General features: G+C 38.8%; 1 long non-coding RNA gene across 1 annotated transcript; it reads right to left on the bottom strand.

The window, feature by feature from the left end:
• Positions 1 to 16,515: 16,515 nt before the first annotated feature.
• On the bottom strand, positions 16,516 to 17,747 carry LOC132044335 (uncharacterized). The gene is made up of 3 exons (XR_009412106.1): positions 17,587 to 17,747; positions 17,192 to 17,246; positions 16,516 to 16,567 (listed from the first exon to the last, which is right to left on the bottom strand). It is a non-coding gene; the product is annotated as an uncharacterized LOC132044335 (long non-coding RNA).
• Between the last annotated feature and the right edge of the window lie 610 nt (positions 17,748 to 18,357).

Genomic DNA, 18,357 nt, shown 5'->3' with positions numbered 1-18,357 from the left:
GTAATGTAAATAAAGGATGAAAATTCATGAAAAAATATGCATGTGTGTGTATGGCCGAATGGAATAGTGTGTGTGTAGAAAAATGGATTGAATTTATTTAATGGTTCAGAGGATTGAAAGTTGGGTTATGGTGATTGAATTTGAAAGAGGAAAATATGTTGTTGTTATTGTTGGAATGTATATAAATGAGTAAAAATGCATGAAGACATGTAAGGAGAGATTATGGTCGAAATACGTGTTTTGGTAAGTTAGTGTAAATTGATGTAATTCGATATTCTAGTGGTTGTTGTTATGGATTATGTGATGTTGAATAAAGAGTGTGGTTGAAGTTAATGAATATGAATGATAATGAAATGTATGGTTGTTGTTAAATTTGAAGGTTTCGGGTGAAGTAGTATGTCGATTGATTCGATGGAATATTATGTGAATTGAATTGAATTAAATTGGTTATTGAAGTATTGTTAGAATAGTTGTTGGTATTGTTGATGGTTTGGCCGGGTTAAATTCCCGGATTGTTGTTGTTAATTAAAATAAGCCGAGCTGGGTCCTCGGGGGTGGTATATTTATAGGGGAGATGCTGCCGAAATTCCGGCAGACCATAAGTGAAGGAACTTGAAAGGTTACGACAAGCATATGTCAATGAATCTAATGGTTGTATCAACTTTCTTGAATGTAGACTAGCGGAACCAAGCTTGGATGAATAAGCGTAATTAGTAAGGCGCGCCGCAGGTATGTTAAGGCTAAGCCCTTTTCTTTCCATGGCATGATTCATACCTGAGATGTGTTAAATTGCTTCCATAACGTCCTTATTTTCAAAGTTAGAAATTATGATTTCAAAACATGACTCTTCTTCTTAAAAGTTTATAAATGTTTTCAAAAATATTCATTTTTCTTCAAAATACAAGTTTTGCGTCTTAGATAGTTTTTATGACTAAAACGATGAATATGATTCTATGATGACAACGAGGATACCCGATATGAGAAAATGTCTATGATGAATATGGCGAGAATGTGTTCCTACTATGAATATGATGACATGAAAATATGAAGCTATTTCTTGATCTTCTTAATCCTATGTATGGATAATGACTATTTCAAAGGTTCCAAAGTATATGAAACGACACCCTACGATCCTGTTCTATGTTTTCTCATAATGTTACTTTCTACTGATAGTCTCGCCTTATAGTGCTAGTTCCTTCAAGGTGAGGCAAAGCGCCCATGGTTATTCCATAATATAATCGGAGGTTTCCGACCTTACGTCACTCCGATAAAATTATAGCCCTTGATTGGACTCCAATGCATGCTTATGATGGATGTTACATAAAGGAAAAGCGCTTTGCCTAGAAGGTCGGGCACGACCGCCACTACGGTAGGCGTAGTGGTGCATATAGTTACACTTGGCCTATTTGGCCATGGTAAAAAGGCACGACCCCCACTAGTGGCGCCGCACCGATATAATTACCCCGACGCGGGAGGCCCGACGCGGGCTAATGATATCACGTGATGCAGTCGAGTTATGGATGTATATATATAAAGGTAAAAGTGAGCATGCATAATTCCGCCTCGAAAGGCAAGCGATACGATCGATCCTTTTTCTCTTATTTCCCATGTTTTCTTATTATATGCTATTCATGTCCCGTCTATTTTATTATGTTATCATTTATGCCTTACATACTCGCACAATGCTCGTCCGACCCCTTTTCTTCGGGGGCGCGTTTCATGCCGCGGTGCACACCCGGACGGATAGAAGCCGGATAGAAGACGTTCCGGCGAAGTTGGCAAACTCCATTTGTTCGGAGTGTCGCCGAATCGAAAGAGTGCTATGCCATGAAGTCTTGTTTAAAGTTAGAGACTTTGCGAGACACGGTGTGGGTTTCTAGAGTTAGTTTGTATTATGATACAAGTTTTATACAGTTACATATTTTATTTGGTTTAAAAGCAATAAAGGAATATTTTAGTAATCTTATTGTATATGCTTGACTTAGAGGTTCAAAAAAAAAAAAAATTCAGTACGTAGTAAGAGTCAGCGGGTTCGCTCGGCTCCAGTTACGGGGTCGGGTGCCCATCACACCCTGATCAAGATTAGGGTGTGACAGTATTGACAAATTTTGGTCATAATTGAAAAGGTTTAATCAATAGGCATTTTCAATATTTTTTTTTGCTATCTTTTAAAGAGTCATATGAAACCTTAGGCGCCGCCACCCCTTCCCCTTCCTCTCTCCTCGTCACCATGGCCATTTTGGCAAAGTTTCAGATTCATGATGCTTTTTCAGGGTGTGGTACAACCAGATCGAGCAAACATTAATTGTTTTGCTCCTTCTCACCTAGCGTCACCTCCAAACACGGTATAAATCTCTGTGTTTTACCTTTTTCCTTTACTTTTCTACGAATTAACGGTCAACACTATATTTTCTTTAATTGTTCTTATATGTTTTCGATTTTGAATACCGCAATACGATTGGTTCATGAAGAGCTTTTTGGATTGGGTTTTGTTGGTTGAAATCCGACCTTTGATGCCTATTTTTGATTTAATCTCTATCCTACAACATCGGATGTGAGGAGGAAATCCCATCTTTGGGAGTTATCCCACATCGGCCTGATTGGGGTTTTGGGGTTTTTTTGGGTCTGCTATATAAAGGACCCTAAGCTATTTTCCTAAACACTGAAAATTATCAGAAAGTCTTCACACTCTAAATACCTAAGTTTTTTCTGGGGAATTTGCTTAAAATCTTTAAGAGTTTGAGTTAGTTTAAAAATTTTAAAAGCCTTTTTGTGGGTTCTGTGGTTTGAGCATTTGAGGGGTAAACAAGGTCTCCAAGTTCGAATCTCAACCATGGTTGCACAAAGAAGAGGTAATTCCCCTCTCTTTTATTTTTCTGCCTTTTTTAATTTGCTCTGTGTTAGTCTAATTTCCTACTTTGTGTGGTTTTTACTTAGGCTTTATGTAGTTTTGATGCCTATATGTTAAAACTAGTCTGTTCTTATTTGGATATGTAAGTTATAGTTGTGCTTGGTTTAATCTTAGATTAAAAGCTTTTCTCTTTTGCTTTGTTTTTATGGCTCTAGTGTCAACCATGTTTACTTATTAGTTTAGATTAATCATATTTACCTAATTAGAGTTCATACATTGCCTTATGATCATTGATCTAGATTAATGACTAGTTAATCATGTTTATGTGCTTAACTAGACTAAGTGTTTATGGTTTCTGATCACCATGTCTAGATGTTTAGTTGGGTTAAGGGCTTATAATCTGTGTAAATCATGTCTAAATGTTTACTTGCCTTAGGATTAATGTAACTTATAAGTTTTCTTTTATTGGTCAAAACAGTAGTGTCTTACCTGCGTTGGGGTCAGTTGACCTCTAGTCTGATAGATCATGTTTTTGTTTGATCTTTTAGGCCAGTTAGTTCATGATTTCTTTTTTTTTTTTAATAAAAAACCGAAGCTCACATATTTGACAGACCGCCTAGGACTGTTTAGCTTATGTTTCTGTTTTACTCAAGTTTGACAAAACATGGATCGTAGTTAATTAAGTAATGCATGTGTGTTTAGTAATAGCTAAGTCGTGTTCATTAATTTGAGTTTATAACTTTATTCAAATATGTCCTACATGTTCCTCTAATTAACCCCAGACCAAACTTGTTGATTGTGTTTCTTGTGTGCTTGTACTGGCCCCATCCTTTAAAGTGTTGATGAATATTTGCTTGCACCATGTGAATCAACATGTGCACTATTATATTTTCTAGAATCTGGGTTGGAAACAACACTAATGGCTTGTCATGCTTTGTTGAAAATTGGTGTTGAGCCTCTTGTTGGCATTCATTTATGGTCTGCTAAAATATCCATGCCCCTATTCTATTTAAGATTTTGGAGGGTTGTTCCCTTGGGAATCTGTTGTTGCCTATACCTGCATTTAGTTTGGACAGAAACAAGGATTTTATTTTTTACTTGGAATAAAAATAAAGTAGAACCTATAGGGTATATTAACTAAAGGTGTCACTTAAGGGGATGTTTGACCCATAGGTGTGACTCACCTAGATCTTAAGAAAGAGTGGACTAGGCTTTCAGTTTCCTGTCAAACTCAACCTAGTCATCCTCTTCTTGATATACTGGGGTTTCCCTATGCTAGAATATCCTTTATGGGACCCTACTAAGTAGTATGAACCTGTAGATCCTTTGAATAAATTACTCTAAATTGTGATGAAAATTTCTAAAAACTGGGAAGGTGTTTTCTCATTTTTCGCTGTTTTCCTAAAGGATTCTTTGATGTGTAAAGTGATTGGTCTAATCTAAACCATTCTAGTTACTATAGCTTGGTCTGACTTGAGTTTTGCTTGAACTATTTAGACTCTAGTTCCATAAACTCTATTTTTGGTTTGGTTTAAAGAGAATTAGAAAGTATAATTTCTAATTGATATAATCCAGACTTGCCCACTCAACTATTTTAGTTTGGGATCTGTATGGCTTTGTTGTTGATCTTTTTTTAGTCTGATTTGAGTAAGTGTTTACTTCATATTTGCCACCTTTTGGATTTGGTTCACACTTATGAAAGTGGATAAATAGTTGAGTCCTAAAGGCTTGATATGCAACTCAATTCTACTTAATATCTGAGTTATCTCAATCTGCTTTTTTTTTTAGACTTCATTTATGTTGCTCCGTATATTATGAGTGGTTCCATGCTAAGTGTATACAAAGTATACCTAACTTGTGTACACCCTGGTGTAGATAAAGAAGTATATTACGTATACCCTTCGAACAACTGCTGAGACATGTTTGTTTATACTAAGTTTGGGCCAAATCTTCCCCTCCCCTTCTTTAAGTATTCACTTTGTGGGCCTGTTATGATTTTAATACTACTTAGCTTCAATGCTTGACCTGTTTAGGCCTAGTCACATCTGTTTCTTTTGGGCTTTTGAAGAAATTGCACTAGCTATTGTCTGAAACTTGCTAAGGGTATATATGAACTGTGTATGTGTATCTATGTACCCATGTCTACTTTAATGTTTATTTAGTCTTTAAATTTCTTTTTAGTCTCCTAAGATGGTTCAGATACTTTCTAATCCTCAACTTCTTTTTTACCCCTTTGCATTGGCATGGAAACATCGTGGGCCATTTGGGCTGCTCTTTTGCATCAAACCTATTGGGCCTAAGGCCTAACCTCCCTTTCTTGATCGAGTCCGCTGAAAAATGGAAAGGGAAGCTGATATCTATGGAAGGCCCAGCCAATGGGTGAAAATGGCACTGATGGGCTTGGGTAGGCCCATCTGTCTTTACAAATATTTTCTACTCTCTCCTTTTTTTCTTATTTTGATATCTGGCATGTATGTATATTTTATACACTGAATGTGCTAAATATTGGAACCCTATGGATGTAGAATTTAGGAAATAACTTAGTAATTTAGGGAAGTCACTAAAATTGATTTTAAACTCGGGCATAACTATTTTCTTGCGAGCTTTACAAACAAACATTTTGAGGAGAAAACTTTTTTAAAGACTTTGGTTAAGTGTAAAGAAGGAATGAAAAAATGGATTTGGCTCAAGTTACATTGATTCAAGTTGATATCAATAAGAACGTTTTCAAAACACTAAGTAATAGATTTTGGGCCTCAAGCCCGTGAGAAAAAATGTAATAGACCGCTATGTATTGTTTAATTGTGAACAAAAATGACTTCTGAAGTGCAATGGCCTTTTAAAAATGTGTACGCATTTAGCGGACAAATTCTGGATTTAGGATGAACTTGGACAGCCCTTTCAAAAAAATGAATTTGGACTTAACAAAATTTCTAGGTAAGGGAATTATTTGGGCTCAGAGGCCCACGATGCGTATTTTGACTGAAATTTCAAGAGAAAAAATTATTTGGAGCGAGTTATGAGGATAAGATGGATTTGGACTTGGAGTACTATTGACTTATGGGCTTCAACAATAAAAATAGAACTAATTTTTATAACTTATATTTTTTCATATATATGTGTATACACACACACACACACACACACACACACACACACACACACACATATATATATATATATATATATGAGTACAAAACGGAGGTATACTCCATATTTTCATATATACTCATAGGTACTAAACCCATTCTGTTAGGACTAGAATAGTAATGACTCTACTCGGGCAACAAAGTGAGTCGAACACTTACGCGAATTTTCTAAACCAAAACCCCATTTTATAAAGGGGACTTTTTGCCAAATTTTTTCTTGAAATTATGATATGATGTAAATGACATTTTTGCTGAAAATAAAACACTTTAAACAAATAAGTACATTAATCACACATTGAAACTCGTAGGTCAACCGTATTCTATGAATCTTTAATACTAAGGTGCGTCAAACCTTCCCTAGGGGATCACCAGAACCCTTACCTCGAACTTTGGTCCAAAAGATTTTTACTTATTTTGGAAAAAATCTTTAAACCTGGTTTTCCTAGTTTTTCATAAATAAATTAGGTGGCGACTCTAAAAATACTAAAAATCCAATTAGAGCACTAACAACTTCGTAGTAACTTTTATGCCTTAACCAGCGTAAAAGAGAAGCATAACACCGCCACTACTACTGTCGCCGAGGCGAGAGCCGCTCCGGTTGATGTTCCGAAGGAGAATGTCATGGCTGGTTTGACCGAACCCATTGCTGATGACACGGCTGAAAATCTTTCTGTCCCCATCGTCGAACCCCACCAACACCTTACTCCATTAAAGGTCATCATGCATGAAGCGGATACTGTCATCTTTGAGGATGGCACGTCTTCGGAGAGGAGCCTGCGGCCAAGAGGGCCAATCAGATCATGTCAACTCCTTCTTCACCTTCTGCCCATACCTTCGGGCAGGAAGATTTCGATAATATGTTCCCCGATGAAGGGATTTCTACCACATCCGCTGTCATAGTGGATGCCTCCAAGTTCGGCCCCCTCGCTATTCCACAAAGGCCTAGAAAGTCTACCTGGTCCTCTAAGAAATCTGAATCTGGTTCGTGATGAAAGCTCGCGGGCAATCGGGGTAGCCAGCTATCTTCGATCCCTCGTGTCGGAATCCAATAGGGAGAAGATGGGGTGAGTCTCTTGGTAATGTCTCTTTAATAAGAGCATAAATGCTGCCAATCGGGTAAACATTCCCTTCTTTCAAAAGTTTTATTTGCTTCGAGTAATTCTCACGGTCTGCTAATTCTTAACTTTATTTTCCTTTTGCAGTCTATCGTACTTGAGAATGAAGGTTTCGTTCGAGTTATGCGGGAGATGGACGATCGGCAGGGCCAATTGGACACCCAAGGCCGAGAAATCGAGAAATTCAAACTTCTCCTGCAGCAAAAAAAGGATTAGCTGCAGCAAATTGGTGATCCTTCAATCCTCAAAGTTGCGCTTGATGAGGCTAAAAAAGAAACCCTCCGAGCCAAGAACGACATCGAGCATATGACCGAGAAAATTGAGGTCCTTGAGGCAGACAACAAGAAGCTCATTTAGGATGCCTCTGTCTTTGCCAAGCAGTTCGAGAAGCATGAGGCAACCATCGCCCAACTGAGGGAAGAAATAGACTTTCTCAAGGTCGAGGCTGTCAACATCGGGGACATGTTTACCCAGATTGAAGCTGAGAGGGCCTCCGAGAAAAAGATCTTAAGGGTTCCATAGAAAAGGTAGAAAATCGGGCCAAAGGTAACGAAGAGCTCAGTGGTGAGCTTAAAACTTCTACCCGTGCCCTCGACACTCTAAGTCAAAGAAATGCCAAACTGATGGCCTAACTGTAGCAAGATTTGGCTGAACGAAACCAGGCCCATGCTGACGTTGATGCGTCCAGGGCTCGGTCTGTGCTAAAGGCCGACCACATGAGATGGAATTCTCGGAGGCTTACTTTGGAAGCAGCTCGGGGTGGAATTGAGGATATTGCTTCTAAGATTGAGCAAGCGAGGGTAGTCGAGGATAAAAAACAAAAAGCACTCCTCAGAGATAGCTCAGAGGATGATCTCGAAAGCTCTGGCTCTGATGGCTCGGATTCCTCTTCGAAGGATTGGATAGGCTTTTAGAAAGCCTTTGTATTTTCTTTTTGGCTTATTTGTTTGTCAAGGTCAATCTTTGGCCTTCTGTTTATATGAAATGAAAGCTTGGGTTCGACTTTATTCCATCGGTGTTTGCTTTTCGAGCATTTTTCTGCTTTCAATACTTACCCAAATAGGATTTAAGTCAAACGAATGACTTTTTAATCGGATAACATTACTAACGTTACTCTGTCCGAATATGAACTAGGCTTGACCTTGAGTAAATCTTTAAGAGTTTTCGCCTTAATGAAATTTCCAACCAACTTAACTATAAGAATTTGAAAGTTTTAGGTTCGGAATTTGAAAGTTTTAGGTTCACTTTATACCATGCCTTTTTCTGCCGGTGATTGTCTTTTGAAGACATGTGTAAGGGCCTTACTTTTATGCTTGTGAATTCGAACGTCTCCAAATCACTTCGGGCATATGAGTTGAAGTTTTAATTACTTCTAACCTTTTTAGACTATTTAAAGTCTTTACAAATTAGGCTTAGTTCACTATGACTTTAATGCCTTCGTTTTGTTCCGTCTATTTTGTGACAATAGTCCCCAATCGAGGGTAGCCTATGCGCTTCAAAGATTAATTTCTTAGGGATGTTAAGTGCACATTCACACAAGTGTTATTGACACGAATTTTAACCGAAGTATTCTTCTCCTTTCAAACATTTGTCTCGTACAAACAACTGAGGCAAGACTTCTTAGAACTTTTCTGCCTTTGCCGTAGCAAATAAACTAGCTGGGCACAACTCATTTGATTGTTTGGCCCTTACAACAGATCCCAGTGCAGAAAGTGCAAAAAATATTTGGCTTTATTGAGCTACCTCAAACTTGTCGAGGCTTCATTGAGCTACCTCAAACTTGTCGAGGGTATGGTAATCCCCTAGTGTTTGTGTTCAAAGCAGGAGGAGTCAAACACTATAAATCAATGCTAGGCAGTCCCCAGCACTTAGCTAGCCTTCGATATGAAAGTAACACATTGTACATTGTTGCCTCATTAAAAACCTTACCGGAAAACCCACTTCGGGACAAAATCGAGCTAAGGAAAAAGAGTGCAACACGTATTTTCAGAACAAATTCTAACCTTTTAAATTTTTTTCCGGTCTGTACCTTAGCAATAATATCTTTTCAAGTTTGCCATGTTCTAATTGTTTTGCAACTATTGTCCATCTTCATATTCTAGTTGATACGAGCCTTTACTAGTTATTTTGGCTACTCTGCACGGTCCTTCCCAATTCGGATCAAACTTCCCATCATTGGGATTTTTTGTGTGAGCGGTAAATTTCCTTAAAACTAAGTCCCCAACTTGGAAGTGCCGAAGATTCGTTCTTCGATTGTAATGTCTTCCCATCCATTATTTTTGTGCTGCTAAATGGACCAACGCAGTCCCACAAAGTTCATCCTTTAAGTCAAGTTTTACAGCCATAGCCTCGTCATTCAAGTCATCCGTTGTGTACTGGAATCTTAAGCTCAGCACCCTGACTTCTACAGGAATTAAGGCCTCCTCACCATAAACTAGGGAAAATGGTGTTTCACCAGTGCTCGACTTTGAGGTCGTTCTATACGCCCAAAGTACTTCCGACAAAAATTCCTTCCAATTGCTCTTAGGTTCCTTCAACTGCTTCCTTAGATTTTGAATAATGGTTTTATTTGTTGAATCCGCTTGCCCGTTCGCACTTGGGTGATACGGAGTTGACAAAATCTTCTTAATTTTCAAACCTTCGAGGAAATTATTAAACTTATTGCCAATGAACTGTCGGCCGTTATCACACATTATCTCGGTGGGAATACCGAACCGACAGATGATGTGATCCCAAATAAAGCCAATGACCTTCTTTTCTCTGACTTTCTCAAAGTCCTGCGCTTGAACCTATTTAGAAAAATAGTCAGTCATAAATAAAATGAACCGTACCTTACCAAGAGCCCAAGGTAAAGGTCCGACAATATCCATTTCCCATTTCATGAATGGCCATGGCGACAGGATCGAATGCATCAATTCCTCCGATTGGTGTATCATCGGTGCATGCCTCTGGCACTCGTCGCACTTCTGGACGAAATTCTTTGTATCTTCTTCCATCTGATTCTAGTAATAATCGGCCCTAATCAAATTCCAGACCATTGACTCTGCTCCCGAATGATTTCCACAACTCCTCTCATAGACTTTGTGCATCACATAATCTGTTTCTCCAAATCCCAAACATCTAGCCGAAGGGCCGTAGAAAGATCGAAGATATAATTGTCCATCGATCAAGCAAAATATCACTGTTTGGTTCGAAGAGCTCTAGACTCCTTAGGATCCAATGGCAGCTTCCTATTTTAAAGATAGTCAATATACTTATTACGCTAGTCCCAAGTCAAACTTGTTGTGTTTACCTCGTCATGGCCATTTTCTACCACAGAGTTCATCAATTGAACGACTATACCAGAGTTAAATTCTTCTGCATGGTCCATTTCTTGAATCGATGTTAAATCACTTTGATTTTCCCAAGTTCCTTTGCGTCCTTTCATCTTTTACTTTGAAAAACCCGTTAACTTGGTTCATGACTAGAAACAAGTCACATTTTGCTTCGATGACTTCAGCTCCCAAACTTTTTGCCGGCTCTAAACTTGCAATCTTAGCCTCATATTCGGCTTCATTGTTAGTCAATTTTAAAGTCCTTATTGATTGTCGAATAATATCACCTGCGGGAGCCTTAAGTACGATTCCCAGTCCGTACCCTTTCACGTTTGATACTCCATCCGTGTGTAAGGTCCAGACCCCCGAAGTTTTTCTCAAAAATAACAAGAGTTCTTTTTCCACCCCGGGAACCATTGCGGGTGTAAATTCTGCTACGAAGTCTGCTAAAATTTGAGACTTTATAACTGTTTTGGGTTTACACTCAATGTCATAACCGCTAATTTCTACTGCCCATTTTGCTAACCTGCCAGATAATTCCAATTTATGCATGACATTTTTAATGGCTATGTGGTTACTACGCATATAGGATGACACTGAAAATAAGTTTTAGATTTTTAGATGTACTTAACAAAGCTAGAGCCAATTTTTCTAAATGAGAATACCGTTTTTCCGCAATCCCCAAAGTTTTGCTTACGTAATAAATTAGGAATTGGAATACTTGTCATGTCTAAATGAGACCATGCAAAACAATCAGCGTTAGCTTGAAGAAATTCAATTAATCTACGCTTGAGCTCCAAGGTTAACCCCGTGCCTAGGTATACCTTTCTATCCGACAGATGTACGAACAAGATGATTTGTTCTAATTCTTCCACAGTCCATTTGGTTGCGTCCAAATCATCCGGCAGCACAAATGACCTAGGAACATCGAAATCTTATTTCTCAAGGTTTGTCGTTTCTTCCTCTATCTTCGGGCTGACTGGGCCCAAATCCTATGATTGCTATTTAGCATCTTTGCCTTTGATCGACTCTTTTACAACCTTTAATGGTAGTGCTTTCGGTACTAGAGCTGCTTCTTCAACTGTAAATATCTCCCTTGCCACCGACTATTCCCCATGAACCACTTTTACACCCTTCGGGGTTCGAAACTTCAACATTTGGTGCAATGTCGAAGGTACTGCCTTCATGTCATGCAACCACGGTCTGCCAACAATGCATTGTATCTCATCTCTCCTTCAATGATGTCAAACTTTGTTTGCTGAACCATCCCGACGATATTCACTGGCAGAGTAATTTCTCCCTTCATAGTTTCACATGACATGTTGAACCCATTGAGAACCCGAGCTGCCAGCACAATTTGGTCCAACAGTTCTAGCTGCTCTACCACTTTCTAACGGATAATATTGGCTGAACTACCTGGATCAATCAATAAATGCTTAACTTGAGATTTATTAATGAGGACAGAAATTACCAAAGCATTATTGTGGGGTTAAATAATGCCCTCCGCGTCTTCATCACTAAAGGAAATGGAACCCGTCTGTACGTAATCCCTGGTTCATTTTTCCCGAATGATCGAGACCTTTGTCCTCTTCATCATTGGACCTCGGTGAATTTCTGCCCCACAGATAATCATATTGATCACGTGTTGAGGCTCCACTGGTTCAACTTGCTTATTTGCTTCTCTGTTTTTGTAATTTCCTTTCGCCCGGTCATTTAAAAATTCACTCAAGTGCCCATTTTTCAATAGTCCAACTATTTTATCCCTCAGTTGTCGACAGTCCTCAGCCCGATGACCATGAGTAACATGATAGTCGCATATCACATTCGGATCCCTTTGAGTAGGATCAGACCGAAGTGGTGTTAGCCACCTCGCGTCCTTAATATGGCCAATAGCTGAAACAAGACCCGCAACATCAACATTGAAATTGTACTCGGACAACTTTGGGCTTTCACCACTGTTGGATGACCCACCGGTATCATTCCTAAATTACAAACCTCAATTACTCGAACTGTGATCATTTCGCCCATCATTCCAGACCAAGTGATGATTGTGACCGCTTCTTCCCCTGTCTGTCCTAAAGTTAGACCTTTTCGACTGACCGTATGGCTGGTACCTATGTTTTGATGACTTCAACTCTGTTTCAACTGCCCCTTTTGGTCTATCTGCATTTTTGCTTCAGCTTACTGAACCTGGTGGAAGTTTGAGTTGATCATCCTCCACTCGAATTTTGGACTCATATCTGTTGTGGACATTGACCCATGTCACCGCCTCGTACTCTAACAAGTTCTCCTTCAGTTTGAATGAGGCGGCAGAGCTCCGAGGGTTTAGCCCCTTGGTGAAACCTTATGCTGCCTATTCCTCCGAAACCGGGGGCAAAAGCATCCGTTCCTTTTGGAATCTAGATACGAACTCTTGTAGTAACTCGTTGCCCTTTTGGGTGATTCTGAATATATCAACCTTCCTTGCTTGGACCTTCCGAGCTCCAGCATGCGTCTTTATAAAAGTATCTGCAAGCATTTTAAACGAGTTAGCAGAATTTTTAGGAATCATAGAACACCATGTCATTGCCCCTTTGGACAATGTCTCGTCGAACTTCTTTAGCAGCACCGACTCAATTTTATCCTCTTCGAGATCAATGCCTTTTATGGCACAAGTATAGGAAGTCATATGTTCCTGTGGATCCGTGTTTCCGTCTTACTTAGGAATGTTCGGCATCTTAAACCTCTTTGGGATCAACTTTGGGGCGGGCCACGCTCAGAGGGTTACACCTTTGACGGTACCATTTGGAATCCGGCCTTCTTAAGATCGGCGGAGCTCGGGGGATCTGGTCCACTCGAGAATTATAAATTTTCACCTTTTTCTCATTGATGTCGATCCGTTTGGCTAATGCTTCAAACATTTTCAGGACCTTGGATGACCCATAGGAGGTCGATTCATTGCCATTGTCAGCGACTTGATCTTCCCCACGGACCAGTTCACCGATTTGATTCGGTTCCTCCGCACTTGCGCCACTGTTCTTCTTTTGGAGTTGCGCTATAGCCGCCCATTGTTCCTATAACATATCAAATATTAAGCGTAAGTTAATTTCTTCTCCCGCATCACCCGGTGTCCTTAGTATAGATGCTTGAGGTGAAATCATGGGGTTATTGCTATTGAACGGATCAACGGGATGATTGCTGCCAACATTCAGGTCGACATCGTCATTCGAATTGACAGTATTTGAGTCGGCGGGGCCATTCGGATCTTGGGATAAATTATTGACTGGTACCCCATTGTTGTTGTTCTCGCAGTGGTGGCCTGGTTCACCGTTATTGTTCAAGTGAATCGATTGGCTGCTGTTTGACATTTCGAGGTTAACCTGAAATCACAAACTTCAAGAGAACACGTGAAAGTAGGGTTGTAAACAAGTCACCACTATTATCCTTGACCTACGGTGGGCACCAAACTGTTTATCCCTTAAAAGGTAATAATTGAATTTAGGCGCGGTTAAAGGATACGTGGTTTAATTTTTCATTAACGTAACAAAATATGAAATACGTAATGAAATATGGAATAACAATCAATTGTATGTAACAAACAAAGATAGAAATAGCCTGAGTCATTTATTGCTTGACACTGAGAAATTGGTCCGGTGCAGAGTGTCAGGCTATGTGCCCGAGCCAATTTGCTAAAGAACTTTAACTTAAGTGTGAAATTTTACAAAGTGTGTGAAAGTAAAATCAGATGCCTCCTAATGAGAGGGTTTACATCTTTTTATAGTACAAGAGTTAAAATCCTAATGCTCCCCCAAAATATGGTAAAAATATGTTAATTACTGCTATTAATGGTGCCACAACAGCTATAGCGTAACGGACGACGGGATGGGCGGTGAGAAATGCGACCCATCACGAATTTCTCGCGTTTATGATAACTGGCATCACTTCGGCCCGACGGACTAACGACCCCTCGGGCTTCGTTTCATCCGAATCACCGAACTGAAACCAACGTCACATTTTGAAGTCCACATTTCTATTTTGCTTCGACCTATCGTCGGAAGGTCATAACTTTTTACCCCAATTTTTATCATATACAAATATGAAGAAACGGTAATATTTGGAAACCAACACATCACTAAAGTTAATTAATTCTTAAGTCTATCAGCTTGGTCTTTCCAAATTCACATTTAAGCCATGCGATTTAATGGGAAAATGAGAGAAAGAAAACGAAATAATATTTCAGCAAAGTATTCCTCTAAGGAATTCAATAGAATTAGGCACTATAGATATAAAGAGCAATTTTTTTCTTAAGAATATTAAAGAAGACGAAAGCATATCAAGATTATTTTTAAAGAAAGAAACACCATAGCAACGTGAATATAAAAGGACAAAATTGACCAATATCAAGGAAAAAAGCTTCAGAGTCCCAAAATAAACCGATACTCCCTCCGGTCCAAAATAAATAATGTTTTAATCTGGCATATGAATTAAGAAATTCACTTACTTCTAAAAATTAAAATGCGCTTTGATTAAATAGCTTCTTGATTTTGTGAATATCAATTACTTTGGACTAACTTTTAAAGACTAAAACATCAATAATTTTAGACCGGAAACCGTAAGAGCAGAAGCGCTGGCCAATATGAAGATCATCCACAAGAAGATAACTCATTTCATCAAATTCTACATCAAATAATAAAAAACGTCATCATTCACTAATAAATATGTAAAAAGAAGAAAAGTAGGTCCATTATAACCACAATAGAGTTTACTCACACGAGTAAATGAATAAATAAATTACAAAAAATAAAATATCAGAAGATAAGAATATTTATCATGTGAACCTTGAAAATAACATCTGCGAACCTTGAAAGGAACATCATTATCTCAAAAACAAATAATCACCAATAATATAGTCAAATTCGGAGATCTATTTACTTCGCATAATACAAATTCATTTTAATAAACAAACTTTGAAAATATCCTCTCAAAAGCGTACATCTCAACGTTTATTTTACCAAATTCAAGCTTTCTTACTCCATCAAATTGCACACCTATTAGAAAACCGCGAAAATTCAAAAGGAAGAAATACAAATACAGTGTAAAATACAAGCAAGAATAGAGATAGCTTGAGCCCATAGCAAACCAACTTCCAGTATATATGCTTCATCAGATCAATTTCCATATACTTCCAGAGTTCCAGTATATATGCTTCCTCAGATCAATTTCCATCTACATTCTCCTCTAAAATTTATTTTTTTGGATCAACTCCTTTTTCACAATTCTTGGAATTTGCACTATTAGATCAAGAAGAAGGAAGAAGAAGGAAGTTGTTGAAATTGGCAAAATGCTTAGTTCTTATTCTTTTCGGATGTGCCTCACCAAAATCAAAAAACAACAACATACCCAGTAGAATCCCACAATGTGGGGTCCAGGGAGGGTAAAGTGTGCGCAGACCTTACCCCCACCTTGGAAGGTAGGGAGGTTGTTTCCGAAAGACCCTCGACTCACAAGAAAAAAAGGGAAAACAAGGAAAAATAGTCAGATAAGGACAAGCATATCAAAGCAATGCGAAAATGAGAAATAATAAGAGCGAAGAAGTCATGATAAAATAGCCTGGAAAGACAAGACCCAATACATAAAAGCAGGAATCAAAGGGCAATAAACGATAGAGAAAAACTACAACTACTAGTGCGAAAGAAAAAGCGAGATTACTTACTAATCTTCTATCCTAATCTGAGTCCTCCATAATGTCACGCCCGAACACAGGCTACGTAACACGGCACCGGTGTCTATCGTGGAATGACCGCAAACCAATCAGCGCCGAATCAACATGTGGTACCGAAACATAACTAATTTATAAAATAAAACTAACACATGTCGATTAACCAAAGTCTCTTGAAATATCATAATGCGGAAATACTTAGACAATCGTAACATATCTGAAAGTAGCCAACATGGCTAAACCAAACAACAACGATCGGCCAACAAGGCTAACATAATAAATATCCGATTGCCCGAACCATTATGTTCTAAGAGTACTTCGAATAATAGAGCTGTCTATAACCGAAATAATAGCGGATAGCGACAACGCCCCGAAGGAATCTCACCAAAGCTGACACGTGCACTCCTAATTAGCTGAGTCGTCAACCTGTGTATCGTTACCTGCATCGCGAGATGCAGGCCCCCAAGCAATAAAAAGGGACATCAGTACATTTGAATTGTACTGGTATGTAAAGCAACTGAAGCAATAAAATACTAGAACTGAAGCGAAATCGGACGAAGGGGAACTAAACAGAAAGCAGAAAGGCCTAAGTACTCACTTCGGATGAAGAATCACACGTAAAATCAGAATATAATCGTGTGGCACAAATAACGTGCATAAAAGCCGTGCCTCCGCCGAAGCAATACGTATGCATAAGCCGTCCTAGGGCCCAAAGTACGGATATAGGTGTTCAACATCAACAATTTTACAATACCGAGACCGGCTATCTTTGATCTTGATAATTTTTCGATTTTGGGACTCATGCAAGTAACGGGTTATACACTGACTGAGACTCATGTGATAACAATGCATAAGTCTATAAAGATTACGTGCTGAGTTCATGATATTCAAAGTGACAACCATGAACGAATTCTATAACTGCAACCCTAGAAGATAACAGTTCTATATCATATCATGACACTAGGGCTAAACTATATTCTGAGTCAAACTGCTGACAAGTATGAAGAATGAGGCGTAGGGAGAATCAAGAATATTCCCAAACGTAGATAGTTAGCCTCACATACCTTAATTCCAGCCTTTGAGCGTAATACAATGTTCGTCAACCTTTTCAACTTTGATCTATATCAATACAAGTCAAAGGGATTCTATATTAGCAATAATATTCATGCTTTGTGCATCTAAGCATTTTATCAAACACTTAGTGGGCATGAAGCTCCACAGTCTCCATTAATGGTGATTTCTTCACCCAATTCCCATTCTGTTACTTCTAGGTGATTCTACAATCTCAATTAGGTGTAATCAACATCATTCTTCATCACCCACATGAATACAATAATCCCAAATCAACAATCCAAAACTCTAGCATAATTCATATAATTTCCTTTATCAAACCCATTTGTTATTCTCCCAAGAATTCATCAATTCTCAACTATAAATGATTTGAGAGTAGGAATATTACCTTTTATGAGCATCCACCACGAAATCAACACCCCAAGTTTGATTTGTAGCTTAGAACGACGGCAAGAACTTGTACTACACTTTATCCTTCACGAGCCTTGGGATTTGAGACCTTCAACTTGATGGATCCTCTCCTTTCTCTCTCTAACTATCCTTTCTCTCTCTCTATCTCTCTCTCTCTCTCTGAAATCTGAAAATATGAGGGAAGGAGGCTGCTAGGGTTGGACATTTCCCTTAAATATTAAGTGGAAATGGGTCTGACCCGACTTGAGTTCGGGTTGGACCAAGTCCTTTGTCCAAATTGATCTTTAAATCTTAAAACATCCATATCTCCCTAACTAATGTCTCCCAGGAGGCCCATAATATACCGTTGGAAATCTATTTCAATTATCTACAACTTTTATGTTATACGATTTTTGCAAATTCCCAACTTATAATAGGGTTATGGCCTCCCGAAGTTAGATCACCCGAAAACGTACTTCCAATCGACGGCTCATTCGACGTTTCGTCGATCAGATCGACGAAATGTCGATCTTCTCCGTCGAATTGGCCAAATTTCCAGTGAGACACCTCTCCTTTCTTCCCAATCGACGGTTCATTCGACGGATCGTCGATCAGATCGACGAAATGTCATTTAGATCGACGAAACGTCGATTATATCGACGTTTCCGTCGAATTCACTAAATTTCCAGTGAAGATAGGCTTCAGTAAAATGGGCATAACTTTTTGTACGTAGCTTCGTTTGGGCTGGGCGACCTACCATTGGAAAGCT

Source organism: Lycium ferocissimum, unplaced genomic scaffold (genome assembly GCF_029784015.1).
Source record: "Lycium ferocissimum isolate CSIRO_LF1 unplaced genomic scaffold, AGI_CSIRO_Lferr_CH_V1 ctg418, whole genome shotgun sequence".
In the NCBI taxonomy this organism is placed as follows: Eukaryota; Viridiplantae; Streptophyta; class Magnoliopsida; order Solanales; family Solanaceae; genus Lycium; species Lycium ferocissimum.
The sequence above is the reverse complement of the archived record's forward strand: the minus strand, read 5'-3'. Positions and strand labels throughout refer to the sequence as shown.